Here is a 15343-nt window from a genome sequence, read left to right as displayed (position 1 = left end):
TGACTCAGTGACCTGCGGGTCCAGAAGAACCCAGAAGCAAGAGCAAGTCAGGTTCCTACAGGACTATTTGCTCATTTGGGTTGTCTGTTTGTATGTAGCAGGGGTAGGGGAGTGATGAATTCAAGCTTAATAAAAGTTTCCTTATGTCAATCTTTGAAATAACACTCCAACATTTTCAAATAGAATTTTTACCCAATAATTCTGGGGGAAAACAAAAATATATTACACACACTCAGTTTCTACCAAAATGCAATCAATTCCTCCTGCAAAGCGGGAGGTGTCGTAGCCCAGTGCTGTCCACATGGCTGAGATATACTCATTTCTCATTGATGGGACTATTCAATCCTGTATCTCTTTTTTCCCAGTACTTTGCCTCGGGCTGTGCAAATAATCACGAGTTTCGTTAAGCCCGAGCGAAGCCCAGATTTGGATAGCAGCACCCTTACCGAGAACTAGAACTAATGGCTTCACAATTTGATAATGTGAACCAGAGTAAGGAGGAAATTATTTTGGCAGAAGAGAGCAGAACTGGAACCAAAAGGTCAATCTGTTTAAGGAGTGGTACCACAACATTATAGAATATACAGTTAAACTGCCTGCAGGAAATATGATCTTCTGGGTGATCTGTTCAACAAGAGACATGGCAACAACGGGACAAATCAATGCATACGCAAGCCTAATAAAGAGCTCTACGTCCTAATAAAAACCTTCCAATCCTTATAAAGAATAAATAAATCTGTTAACAATAAGCAGAACCAATACTGACCAACAAAAGCCAGAACCAGGACTGACTGCAACCCAAGGATTTAAAGGTACATTCCCAGTAGGAGCTACCTTAAAATTACAACTGACTTGTATACAGCAGAGAGACCTGGGATTAACTCAACAGCATAAGGTAAGGCAAGGGCTCAGCGAGCATAGGCTGCACTAAGGGCTGTTGGAAGAGGAGGATGGGCTTGCTGACTAAATCAACATCCTTAAGCAACTTGCTGCAAAAATACATATTCCTCTCTAGTTTAATCACTATGGTTCCCTCCTGCTCTTTTGAGAGGAGATTCAAGAAAGGGCAGCAGGTACAGCAGAGCATTTAGCAGGAGATGAGATGGGAGAGAGGCTGGAGCTGTAGAGCTGGTTCCCTTTCATGCCCAGGTAGTTTGCGATGTTTGAATTACAGGCTACATCAGCCGTCTTTCCCCCCTAAAGTCACATCTTACCCAATGTGAAAGACATTTATGATGGAGATTTGTCTCCTTTTGTTTTTAATTATTCATATGCAAATCCATTTTGGGAGGGTGGGAAGACCACGATGGAAATGACATGTCAAGATACATAAACTAGTAAGGAAGACAAGCAAACCAAAGAGGGCTCCTCTAACCAAAAGTATCTGCAGACAAACAACTTCAGTTTGCTATTCACAATTTAGGATCAATTGTTTATAGATGAGAGCTGAAGAGTCACATGTGAACAGAAATTAGAGACTTAAATGATACCACACGAACGATGTTCATACATCGAGGCTGATCCCTAAAAAAAAGATTCAGGCAGGGGGACATGTTCATCTCCGATGTATTTTTACCTAGATGAGCTGGAAGAAGCAGATTTTGGCTGCATCTCTCCAGGTGATCAGAGCTCCATTCAGTGCTTGGCACTGGAAAGCTTCAGTTCAGCCCCATTTTGTACCACTTATGGCTCCAACCAGCAACTCAGTTTGTGCTGCTAAAAAAAAAAAAAAAAAATCCTCCCTGACTTTTTAAGAGGGAGGAAAAAAAAAAAAAAAAGAACATCCAGCAATGTTTAGCTCTCTTAAAACTACCAGGAAGGACCCTTTCCCTGTAACAGTCCCACAGAGGTGTTCAAAACACGGACCTCCCATTTTCCCTCCCTGGAAATGACAGCCGCGATTAGGACTTGGCTGCACAAACCCAATGAAGCGAAACAAAAACATTTCACAGCCCACAGCATTCCTGGCTCCCCATCAAAATGCTGGCAGCTGGGAGAGGGAAATCAAACCCTCCAGTCCCAGGCTAAGCCTCCATCCCTTCATCTTCCTTCTTCCAGCTTTTGACTTCAAGCTATCAGATAAGTACAAATTCCCTCTAACAGGTGTTATTATTCAACATCTTAGGTGCTAACGGCTGTATCATCCAGAGGCCCTGTCAGTGTGTCCTAATCTGAGTGCAAACAGCTTCAGTCAGTGGCCTTGATCAGAGGGGTCCCCCATCAGTCTCCCAGCTGAGAGCCATATTTCAGCTGGCCCCATTCATTAGGCTGTTTGTTACTCCTTGGCAAGGGTACAACCCCAAGCAGAAGAGATTAATGGCTTACACCCAGGGCCCCATTTTACATTAAGCCAGGCTATTGCTAACTTCTACCAAGCACTGAGGTTTAAGAGCAGAGAGTTTGGCACCAACCACACAAAAGCTGGCACCCATCGGCAGCGACCTCCGCATCCACCAGCCCCACCAGCAGCCACCAGCTTGTGCTTCATCAGCATGGATGAGCAGCAGAACAGCAATTAGCAGTTGCTGCCTATCACAGGGCAAGATGCCTTTCCAGACTGGGGCTTGGTTTGGGGTTTTTTTGGGGTTTCCCCCCCTCCTTTGCATTCTGTAACATCCACCCCAGACAATGTTTCCTTCATCCATAAAGGTTTGTCTGACTCCACCCTGCCCCGATATAGACACTCCACAAAAAAACCCCAATGAAGACCAAAGCCCAATACAAATTCCCAAAGACAATAGTACAGTCACATAACCAAGTTGTGGAAAGCCTGGCACGGAGAGAAGCCTGTTAGTGTTATTACTAACTTTCCCCCACCGCCTGAAAAACCTCTTCATCTCTAAAAGTCACCTTTTTGGGATAACAACTCACTACTTCATCTGCTGTTCTTGCACAAACCCCACGTTGCTGTTTCACCAGGGCCAATGGCCAGGCTCAGTCCCCGCTCCCCACCAAGGCCTGGGCCCCACTGAATGAAACGGAAATCTGGGATGGAGGGTTCACCTCAGCATTCACCCATCAGCAGGGAGCAGCCATCTCAGGGAGGTGGCTGCTCAAACTCCTCTTTTTTTACATTCAAGCCAGCTGGGTTACCAGCGGTAGTCTCCAGCAAAACCAGTTGCTCAGGAGGGTGGGAGAATACACACGGGCTCTGCAGCTATTCCAGAGTAAAAGAAATACTTTACACAAGTAAAGCACTAAAAAAAACAGCCAGGAAGATGAAGACCCCTCAGAAGCATCCTGTGGTTTAACATCTTTAAATTGGGCCACTTCACCCTTCTACTAAGGCTTTCTCCTTAAGGTGCACATTTGTTAGGCATTTCTCACATTCACCAATTACAGCACGATCTGCAGGAATGGGACATCCAGCTCCAGAGGGGATGAGTTGAAAGAGACTTCAAAATAACACACTCGTGCCCCCATCAGACTAAAAGCCCCCCGGGACAGCGCACCACCTCCTGCAACAAAGAGGCACGGAGAGCCTTGCTACAGCTGCACGCTTCCAACATCAAAAACATAAAGGCCTTCTCAAGACAGCACCCAGGTTGCTTCAACAGCTACTCATGGACTGGACCTTAATATGAGCTCCTCCACACACATCTGTATATATAAATACACAAACACCCCTGCTTTCCTGCCTGCTTACAGTGAGTTTCACTCCAATACATCTTAATCCCTCCCCTGTATTTTAAAAGGCCAAGGGATTCAGATATTTTAGAAACCTGTACGTAACACTCATTCCCAGTCTGAAAGGCAATCCCAGTTAACATCAGCATGAGCACGCACTTGCAAATTGTCCCTTTGCTGCACCTTCCCGAGAACTGAGAGAGAGCAACGTTGGGTTTTTCCTGGGTGTAAAACTGTGCGCACTCAAGGGAGAGGAAACGCACACATTGAAGCTGCGTCATTTAAGATCCAAAATCCCATTTTGTAGCATCTTCACGTGTAGGTGTGTTTTATTCTTTAGCTTCTGTCCTGAGGGCTCCCCGCTGGGGCTGACAGCATGCATTTTGCTTTACCACTTAACAAGCACTAAAGAGTATATACACATATACATGGGATTATGTATGGGATGGGATATACATATATGTATAAAAAGCCTTCTTCGTTATAAACACCACAATGGGGCTGAAGAGGAGGCAGGGGAGGTTGGAAATGTCCGCTGACCTGATGAGGTGGGAGGGATGGAGAAGAGGTGCTTCCAACTTCAGATCCCCTTGCTAATTCAAAAAAGTGAGGTTTGGGGATTTTTTTTGTGCTAAATCCCAAGTCCCTACTTTAACAAAACACAGCCTCCCCTTCTCTGCTTTTTTTTTTTTTTTGGTTTGTGTGTGCGTAAAAGCGGAGAAGCCTGGCTTTTATCAAAGGCCTGAATGTGCCTTTGTGTCGCTATAACGAAGGGGAACCAAACCGGGGGGGTGGCTGTGCTGCTGCTCCTCCAGATACTCCAGACCTCGTGTGTCTGATCATCTCCAGCACAGCCATCTGCCCCTGGCACAGGGGCACGACCGAGCGCCTGGGGATGCTGTGAGGCACTGATGCACTCTGACCTTACGTCTGTGTGAAGAAATAGTTTAAAGACTGTGAATCTTTTCACTCTGAAAATGAAATGGTGTTCCTTTAAGTCTGGCTTAATTCACATTAAAGCAACCTTCAAGGAGCTAAAATACAGTGCTTTTATCCTTAAAGTCAAAGTGGTCTGCATAAACTCCCAAGTCAGAGTTGAACACCTCTTCTTGGGGAATTTAACCATATCTTTGGAATTAAAATAAGACTTTTATACAGTCCTGATCTACAACATGGGTTGATCCAAAAAAAAAAAAAAAAAAAAGAAAAGAAAAGAAAATGCAGCAGAAAAGAAAAGCATGTGCAACTTCTGGCCAGGGTCAGGGCATCTCTGCCTTCCCACCGCGCTCCAGCGTGGGATCGACATGCACCCAGGACAAGGGCAGGGGCAGACCCACACACAGCAGTCACCCCAATAACGAGGATGACTCCTGATTCAAGCCCTCCAGGACTGAGCTGGAAAAGCTGTGGTTTAGGACAAAAATGTAAAGAAGCAAATGAACACGATAAGTCCCTGCCTCCGTGGCACAGACAAGCATCATCGCCCACTCCAACAGCACGTTTCCCATCTAATCCCCCTCCAATAAATAACCAGCTGTTTTCAGACAAGCTAACAGCAGCTGCCAGTAGCCAAAAAGCCAGGCTTTCCCTTAAGAAATGGGACATACATTCCTTACAGTTCCCTATCAGGACCCATTTTTGCAATCAGCCGTGCCCTCAAGTCCCCCTGGCACGTTAGTCTCTTGACAGGGTCTCTGCGCAACACGGTTGAACATATTTAAATGTTTGCACAATAGGGACCCAGAAGCATCATTATTTGGTAGTAGTTACTGCCAAAGCTTCCCAAAATATGAATCAGATCATATCAACACCAACTGTTCTTGTCTTCCAGACAGATCTGCTGGGGGAAAAAAAAAAAAAAGAAAAAGAAAAATCTGTTCAACATCTCATCCAAGCTCTTCAGTCTCTTAGCAGTGAAGCAGCACAAACCTGCTCGAGCCTCCTGCATCAAGCGTGCCGCGCTCTGGAGTAGCACGAACGGGGACTGCTCAGAGACAGCACAAAGCGGGGAGAGAACCCAGACAAACTTGAGCCAGAAAAAAGCATTTCCAGATGTACTGTACTGATAGACCTCATCTCTACTAGTAGTTTTTTTTAGAACTCTGACCACAAGCATACAGACAGATGGCAACTCCATCAAACCTATTATTTAATTTTTCTTTGTAAATACTTCCCTCTCTATGTCATACTTGCTTGGAAGCCGCCCAAGAGCCTGGGGCATGAGGGGTAAAATTTTTAAGTGGTGCACAGAGCTTGAGTTAAGAGGTCCACCCAGGGGCCGCTGGCCTCCATGTGCTACTTGTACAGCCAACGACCATGGTCATGCTGTGAAGAGCCAGAAGCAAAGAGAGAAATGTGGGATTTCTTGCAAGTGCATAGGAAACATCACATGTGGGCTGGAGCCGAGTCCACCACTGGAGTTGTTTTGACATAAATGGTCCCAGTCAACTTGCACCAAAGGGGACCTTCTGATGAACGAAGTCCCATGCCGTCAGGGGTCAGTGGCTCTTGCCATGGGGTCACTCAGGGGGGGTTAAAAAGTAATTTGTGTTACACAGCCATCCCCAGGTAAAGATTGGCTTTTCTTGGCCTTCAAGTCTTGTCATGAGATTGCAATAATTTTGAAAAAACAAACCATAAAGGGCAGCCACCATTCAGTAGAAGCCAAGTTCTCTTAATGTCTTCAGTAAATAATTATATAAATAGACCAAATTTCAAAGTGTGCCAGAAACATGAACAACAGCTTCAAATGCAACCAATGCAGCCCCAGATCCCTACCCCAACCAAGACTCAGTATGACCTACAAGATGAATGTGAGGTCTTTCACGAATACCTCCCCAACTCCAGTTTGTAGAAAAAGGCGGACTTCTGGCACCAAATTAGCACTTAACCCAGTGACAGGCCCTCTGGAGCTCCCTCCATGAGCCCCCTGGCTGCACTCGATTCATCCTGCATGTGCAGTTTTTCTTCTCCTTGCTCCACTAGGTCACATTAAAAAACACAAACGAGCACGTACTGGGTGGGCAGGGGGACATTCAGGACCTGCCATCCCCTGCATTTCCAGCAGCTCTTTGCATCGCTCACACAAAAGGCTGTGAGCTCAATCCATCTGCCGCAGGGATGAAACCCAAGAAGCACATTGTATTCGCACAGGCTGCCAAATCCGAGTGTCCAGGAGTATCTTGGCACCAGCGTATCTTCTGCCACATGATAAAACAAAGACTGATGGTGACAAACGAAGAACAGGTGGAGGTTTCATTAGGTCACCAAACCATGTGATTGCAACCTGCAAGGCTGCGTTAATGCAAGCGCTTGCGCCCACCATACTCGTGCTCAGGGTGGAAAGCCACAGCCTGCAGAAACGATCGCCTTCCCCCAGGGCTGGATGCTGCGTACAAGTGGTGGGATCACCATGGGGTCATAGCTGGGAAAGGATGACAATTGTTGCCTCTTGGGTCCGATTTAGAAAAGCAGAAAAAAATCCAGCGTTTTCACTGTCTAGTTTATCATGGCCAGACAGGTGCAATTAAAAAAAGATCGGGAACTGAATCTGTCTCCTCATGCTACTTCTCCTTGCAGCGTGCCACCACGAGGACCTGTCACTCAGGGGCTGGTGTACCTTGTGCACGTGCGTGGCGAGGTCGGTTCAATGGTCGGCTCCTGCACATCCAGCACCAACCCCAGCCAGGTACAGCCACCGCATCTCTGCCACCCCACCCAGCACCCCGAGGCCAAGGGACCCCAGGGACATGGCTGCAGCAATGCTGTCTCCAGACTCCTCACAATCACGGATGGACAAACCCATAGCCAAATCCTCCACACTGGCTGCTTTTAAAACAGCTTTTCAGTGATGTCCTACAGCCAGGCCGGCTTCATGAAAAAATGAAGGTGCGGGAGTACTCGGTCACACGGCTGCAGGAGAACTGCCACCCCCTTGACACATCTGGGGACAAACCTGCTGGTGTCACACCGCCTTCCCATGGAGCAAGGTCCAGGTGCTCTGCATATCTGATCTAGATAGCCACTGGCTGCAATAAAGGTAAACCCTGGTCCACACTCAGGATTAAGACTGGGATCCACCAAGCTCAGCAGCTACTAAAGACTGACAAAAGTAGGATTTTCATGCTGTAAAATTCCCACTCACTCGGGTTATTGATGCTTCAGCTAAGAAACCCTTCGGCAAAAGAAAATCCTGCCTCCTTCCTCCCCACCACTGGCTTAACTGAACAGCTCACTCAGGCCAACTTCCCAAGGAGTTCTGTTACGCAAATGTTTAATGATCTAAACATGTTTTTTCCCAGACTTTTTGGAGGTGTGACCCACTCTCATTCTTTGCTTTCACTGACTCCAAGCAGTTCCTAGAAGTTATTCACCATATTTACAGGTTTCCCCCTTCAACCTCTTTGCATCTTCCCAGTGAGCTGTGATACATATTTTGAGAAAATAGACACAAGTTTCCTCATCTCTCTCTGCTTTTATGTCTGAAATAACACCTGGAGCCTTAAGTATGATCGCAGCTGGCATGACTGCTGCTTGGCTTGTGTTTTGGTTTGGTAGTGGAGGGGCAAAAGAGAAGTGCAGCCATCCACGCTTGTGGCTGCTATTTGGATTCACACCCTGGTCCTCATAAGCCAGGCAAGCCGCACTTCTCAGTGAGCAATTGTTGCAACATAATTACTTGGTTAAAATCCTATTAGGACTCTCAGCTACAGCCAACTATGGGTCTCACGCTCCAATTCACCTTCCTACCTCCTGTGAAAAGATGATGGTCAAAGGATGAGCAAATTTGGCAATGTGAAGGCATGCTATTCAGGTGCTGGAGTTCAGAGGAATACTTTCCTCTAAGGAAACTCTATTTAACAAGAGCAGAAATGGACTAGCTTGCCCAGAAATCTGTAAAATAACCCAAAAGCTACTGACAGATTTGCCCCTTCGGGATTAATTCCAGCCTTTGTTGGAGTGACATGAGTGATGGAGATATATTTGGGTTCTTTAAAGTGCACTACACCTACTACCCCTGCAACCCTACAAAGTAAAACAAATGACCGTGTCAGAGCAACAAAACAGGAGCAAACAAGCAGCACCAGGGTAAGAGCAATGTTTCTAGTCTTTGAATGGCAGAACAGGAGATAACACCAGGTTTACGGATAGTCCGGGACTTCTCAAGTGGGAAGCCAAGGGCAGAGGCTGGTGGGGCAGATGGGGCTGTTTGTCGAGCCTTTGCCCGGGCTGGTGCTCCCTGAAAAGAGGCAGAGGGATGGTTATTTAACAGTATCTGTTGAGCAATCAAGCAACACCCACCCAGCGCGGCAAGAGCAGAAGTGTAACAGTCATACAGCCCCTCTGCTCCGGTTTGATTTTGACTGCGGTTATCTACACGCTCCCAGCTGCATGCGCAGGTGATTGTGCTTACTATGCAGCATGTATTTGTGCAACGCAAGCCATGAAGCATCAGCCTGGAGCTTCTTGGTGGCAGAGAAATAGGGCAGCTCTTGCTTCAGGAATAAATCAGCGGTAGCCGACTTCCCAAAAATCATTTCTGTGCTAAAACCTGCTTCTATCAACACTGCATGAATGATAAGATCAATCTAAAGCACGCTGGGTTTGAAACACATTCCCATCCTGTTACACCCAGGATGGACAGGAGATGACAGCACTACCGGCTCAATGAGACGGCATGGAGATACAGTAGGTACCATGCCAAGCACAGTCTATTTTCAATAATCAGTTCTGCAAAGCCAAGTTGCTGCTCACGTGGGTGATGTTACTCCATCACTTGAACAAGAAAGAGGAGGAAACCAACTGGAAGCTGATAGGAAACTCCCAGGTGAGTCAGTCCATGAGCACTGAACCAACCTGCTTCAGAGCCTCCTCTCTGGAAAGGCAGTGCTGAAGGGGCTGGCAGCAAAAAATATCCATGCCTAGATAAATGACTTCATATGTCGAGACAAAGATAAAGTTACACAGAGCCTCTCGCAGAGGATATGGTCATCAGGTTTATTTTTGTAGTTTTCATTACACTCAAAATAACTTTGGCAGACTTAGAAAAAATAAATTTTCAAAGCCTTCTCCCATTGATGTCACCAGTTTTAATTAATTTTTGCTGAAGTGGTTTAAAGATGAATGCTGCTGGGAAAGGGCTGGTTCCTGGTGTACTGCTCTGGGCCTCTCTGTTCAAACGCCGGAGCTGCACCAAACGCCACCAGGATAAATACTGCTGCAGTCTCACTGGGAGATGGCTCCGGCCCATTTTCCTGCGCCAGTGGTTTTTGAGGCCAGACTGCCTTTTAGCTCACGCCTCTGACTCCGTGTCAGAGGCGCTGCCAGCTCTGGGAATAACACTGGTACCACGCTATTTCCTGCCCCAGAGAGCCCTGGCCACATCCAGCATTTAATGTCACCTCGGTAGGACATTAAATGTCACTGCTGGCTGACACAGCAGCTGATCCAGTAGGGTATTGTTGGGATGGGCGTTGAGCAGAGGATGTGCCTTCCCTTGGACACCAGAGTGCTGGGGAGCTCGGTTTGAGAGCAGTCCCCAAATTCCCAGACTCAAACCTCCCCTTTGCTGCACACCTGGCTGTCACCTGCTGCTCCCTCCACCACCTCGAGCTCCTCAAGAGGGGTGCAGAGCAGTGCCAAAAGTGGCTTTGCAATAGAGAAACGCAAGCCAGCGTGAGCAGAAGTCCCCCGACACTGCCATGACATACCTGGCTGCTGCCGCCGTGCCAGCAGCCCTCTCTGGACACACAGCAACCCCCAGAGCCATGAGAAAATCATTCCTCTCCTTTCAAGAGGGACTTTGGGCTCCTTCTCCCTTGGTGGCTGGCACCCTGCAGCGCACAACACATGCATGAGTCGTACAGCTGGGAGGAGATGCCAAACTAAGCAAGACTCCTTCTCCTCCATTTATTTCCATCTATTGTAACCACTCAAGAAAACAACTGCCGACCCATAGGTTTCCATCAGTGGAAAGTCCTGAAGCCAAGAAACAACGCTCTAAGCAGAGCTTTAAGCTTCCCAAGGATGAGATGGGGGCCCACCACTCTGCAGCGGCTGCTTTCCAGGACCTTCTGTAAGAAGATGGAGGGTATCCGTGCCCATCCCAGGTAGCTCCCGGGAGAAGGCAGCTGGCGGCTCCCGCACATGTGGCATGCAGACACGGCTCCAGATGTCCTTGGGGCCTTCCACAAATATCCAAAAGGGACTGGGGAACGGTCGCCAGGAAGGAGCTGGTGGAAGGTAGCCAGCAGTAATTTCTATGCTCAAAGAGCATTTTTCCAAAAGCTGCTAAGATCTGCGATCGCATTGTATTTTTGAAATGGTAAGATTTGAAAACACGTTAAACAGAAAGTAAGTGCCTGCATTTAAATGGCACCATTTGTCAAAAGTCCTTCCCAGCCAGTTGTTCTTTGTTATTTATGCGCTTTAAGGCTTCGCTTCTGGCTCATTTTTTAAAATCCTGGCACAGGTTTTTCTGTGCAGGAGAGAATTGTGATTGCATTTGTGAGTTTAGTGCAAAAAAATCCTGTTTATATTAATACTGTAATTCTAATGTCCTGGCATCCTGCAGGCAAAGTCAGACCGAGAACGTAAACCCTGCTGAAGCAAAGTGACTGGCAGGGTATGGGAAGGGACAGGGTTCTCACAGAAACCGCAGCAAGGAGGATTTAGGAAACATTTTAAAACTTGAAGATGTTGTAAAGCTCTTTGTCTCACTCTAAATCATAAAAATTACAGAAAAATACTGAGTTTTAATGGTTTCAGTAGACAGAAAAGCTTCTCTTGATGTGACAGTAAGGAATACTTCAGACACTTAAGCTCAGTAGATGCAAAGCAACTCAGAAAAGTAGAGATCACCACTAATTTAAAAAATAAATACTTGCTTTCATTCGATATTTTTCCATATCTATTTAACAATCCTGAAGGACTCATGACTCAGAAATGCAGAACTACCGACCCAGATACTGAAGATGTAAAAAGAGAGCAATAATAGAGAGCTGCTATCACGCGAGAGTGCGAAACAAAGAGCTGGCGTTAAGAGAGCTCAGTGCATCCCATTTGGCCTGCTGGAAAACATCTGCCGTTTGTCAGGACTACAAAGCAACTACAGCCCTCTGCTCCTTGATCTTCAGCAATTAGGGAAATTCTGTTGTGCTAATTACCTGGGGAGACAAGGCAAGGAGAAGGCAGATAGCGAGTGACACTTGAAGACAACATTTACACCAGTAAAAATTAGGCAGACATTGCAAGTTGCTGGGAACCACAAAACGTACTGCACCAAACTTCCACAGCAAGCCAGAGAAAGCTGATCCTTGTGTATAAAGTTAGGGTAAAAATTAAAAAAGTAAAAATAATAATAATAGAAAATATATAAATAATAATAAGCACAGCAAGAGAGCCTCTGGAGTTGCTGAGTCTGCAGAGGTAGGGAGGATTTTAAATGATCGGCTTCCCCAAGTACACATGGTTTGAATTGCGGAGAAATGGAGCAATCCGCCATCCTGCAGGCTGGAGTACCACTCCGCTCTTCCCGCTGCCAAGCCATTATTGGGAAATACTTGTCACATATTAACTGGAACATTGGATTACTACACTGAACATTTAACACTGTTTTGTAATATATACATACATTCAAAAGCATATGACACCGTCTCAGCGTGAATTCAAGATGAAGACAGGGATATGCATCATCCAGCAGCCAGGAAATTCGGAGTTAAGGCTCTGGAGCGCAAGGCCTGTGGAGGTAGTGTTAAATAAAAAGGCACATGGAAACACAATGCATACGCTGAAATAATGCAGTGCAAGAGCAGCCAAAAGAGCCGGAGATTTTCACACCCTCAGTCTGCAACACAGCAAGGACTAGCTGCTGGGCAGGGTGTTTTCCACAGACTGGGGCTTGTTTTAAGTCTTTTTTTTTACTGGATTTAAGAGGAGATGCTTGCTCTCAGGGTCTAGCACGGTACATCCAGCACCTTGAGCTCTTAAGGGACCTTCTCACAGACCCTGAAGACTTTTGGCATGGCAACTACTGAATTTAACAAGAGGCTTTTGCACCTCAGGTTTCAAAGCACGGTGCTTAAAAATACAAGGAGGAAAAATAAAAAAGACTCCTTAAAAAAAAAAAAAAAGGCAGTCAGAGGCCACGCAACTGCAAACTGCAAGCATGAAGTTTTAGTCTTGCTTTCAACCTACCTCCAAGTGCTCATCAGCTGGAGGCTGTCCTAAATGCCATAAAAACAAGTGGCCCTGCACCTGCTGGATTTTGTCTTGCAGCAAAGGCTGTGTGAGGATCCCACCAGAGAAAGAGGCGACGAGGGGCCTCTCTGCAAAATATTACAGGCCTGGCTCCGGGGATGACGATAATAAAAATATTGAGCTGCTGTTTTGCAGTGAGCCAACATATGGGGACAGCCTGTCCTGGGCCTGTCCGGTGCCAGTGGCATGAAACCCCTGCAGCCCCGTTCCCAATAGCTGGGGGGGCCGACGGGCTGCGCTCCTCCCCAGAGTGGGGTCACCAGCCCGCCCGGTCGAGGCGTTTCGGAGCCTGACCCGCACCTGGCCCAGCTGCCCCACGCCCCCAAGGATGCTCTCCTCTCCCTCAGCCACTGAAACGCCCAAACCACAAAGGAGCCAAAGCGACACAAAGTTGTTGCCATCATGCCCCCCTCATGGCTTTGGTTGAATAAATAAAGCAAAACAACTCAACTCAGAGCAGCACACAGATGCTGAGAGCAACTGCAGAGGCACCTTTTTGCAGCATCCCCAGCGTCAGAGCCAGGGTAGTAATATTTAAGCTTTTAAAAAACCTATTATTATCATTTTTCTTGACGATTGGGATGCATTCGTGGCCCTGGCGAAACGGCCGGGCCCCCTCTGCTGGCCACCGGCCCCGCAGCCCTGCCTGCCCCCGAAAGCCCCGCGCGTCCCACCCAGAGGTGAGGCTGCTGCGCGGCCAGGCCCCAGGTGCGCCCTGCAGCCCGGCAGCCCGGCAGCCCGGCAGCAGACTTACTGCACAACGCAAAGCACAGAATGGGGGGGGTTGGGGGAGGGGGGCCTGGAGGGGTTGGGATTTTTTTGAGGAGGTAAGGGGGGGTTGTTTTGTTTGGCTGGGTTGTTTTTTTTTACAAGCACTAATTTAGGGCTTCACTGTAGTCAAAATAACTTGAGCCTTATTTAACTTTTAAATGGATCATAGTCATCTTGCCCCTAACTGCTTCTAATGCATAGCAAGTTGTTTTTATCAAAGTGATCAAAAACCACCACCCCACCCTCCAAACCCCAACAGAACCCCAAACTGACTCGCTTCAAGGGAAAACAGGTCTTGTTTAAAACAAGCCCAGCTCGCAGGGCAAGCTCTGAGCACACAGTTTGCTCCTACCGCTGCTCATGGGTCTGTGGGGAGCGAGTCCCCCTCTTCCCAAAGGGACGCCGAGGGAGGGACCACACCAGCACGACGATGCAGACAGCACCACCACCATCACAGCTCTTCAATGGGCTGGCTTTAAATCCCATGATAAGAAATAAGTCTTCTTACGCTTAGTGGGGTTTACTGGAGGAGGAAAGCCCTGCAGCCCAGGCGTTCAGGATACCCACCAGCTTCCAGCTGCCCCTGGGAAGCAGGAGCGGGGCTGCAGCCAGGACTGCCAATGCTGGCCATGCTCCCCACCTCCTCCTGCCTGTGGGCAGGGCTGGCAGGATCTCCCCATCTCCCTGTTCCCTCCATGAAGGGGATTTTCTGTTCCCCAGGGGCTCCTTTTTTGGTGCCCAGAGGCAAATTGAGGCTTAGCTGTTAGTTTGCAACCTGGCACAGCTCTGCAGCAAATGTCAGCAAGGGCCACAAGCTCTTGGGATGTTTCCAGACCAAGCTCTTGAACTACAGACCAGAAGGCAATTCAGCCTTCTTCAGGAGAAAGAGGAAAAAAAAGAAACACATGTCAAGTTTCCTTTGATTTGCTCAAAAATAGCTGAAAGGCTTCATGACAGCTCAGCAGAGCATCCTCACCTTAGCACAGTGCTCAGCTCCCGAAAGGTGGTAGCCAGGTGCAGCCACTGATGCCACGACATTTCCTACCCACCAGGAAAGAACTTCTCCTTCCTTCCGCTGACAAATTACTTTGACATTTGTTACTAATGACTGTGACGAGTATTTCAGCAGCACGTGGGAAAACCTTCCCCCTTCTCTCCTCCTCCCATCTCTCAAACACAGCAACTGGCAAACCCAGTGACCCAGAACAGAATTGGGACTTTCCTGGCCACAAAGGAGCCTCTGCAATCCCAATTGCTTTCTGCAGAGCAAAGGAAAAGCCTCTTGACCACTTAAGCGCACCAGTAGTGCCCGTTGCACAGACAGGGGCAAGATGCAGCCCGCAGAGCCCCGGGAGGCTGACAGACTTGGTTGGGTCTGCGCATCAGGAGGGAGGAAACTAATTTGACCACCGGTGTCCGAAAAGCTGCAAATAAGCACGATTTGTGTCTCAGCCGGGTTGGGTTATAAGGCAGTGAAGCAGACAGGACACCCATAGGAGCCTTCCACTAGAAAACCAGCAAGTACAACTGCAGCGCCACATTTAAAAGCATCGTTACTGAAATATTTCCGAGATTATTACACATTATCTTATGAAGAAAAAGTCCATCTTTTTTTGTCCTGTGAGTATGGACTAATCTGCCTGTTCTGGTAGGACTCATCTCCAGGATGTCAGGAAAATCTGAGACT

General features: G+C 47.5%; 1 protein-coding gene across 1 annotated transcript in view; it reads right to left on the bottom strand.

The window, feature by feature from the left end:
* Positions 1-15343, bottom strand: part of LOC309596218 (uncharacterized protein) — a gene marked incomplete at its 5' end in the record, with an annotated part of 197286 nt that overhangs the window by 173621 nt on the left and 8322 nt on the right.

Source organism: Platalea leucorodia, assembly GCF_965183815.1.
Source record: "Platalea leucorodia genome assembly, chromosome: 11".
In the NCBI taxonomy this organism is placed as follows: Eukaryota; Metazoa; Chordata; class Aves; order Pelecaniformes; family Threskiornithidae; genus Platalea; species Platalea leucorodia.
The sequence above is the reverse complement of the archived record's forward strand: the minus strand, read 5'-3'. Positions and strand labels throughout refer to the sequence as shown.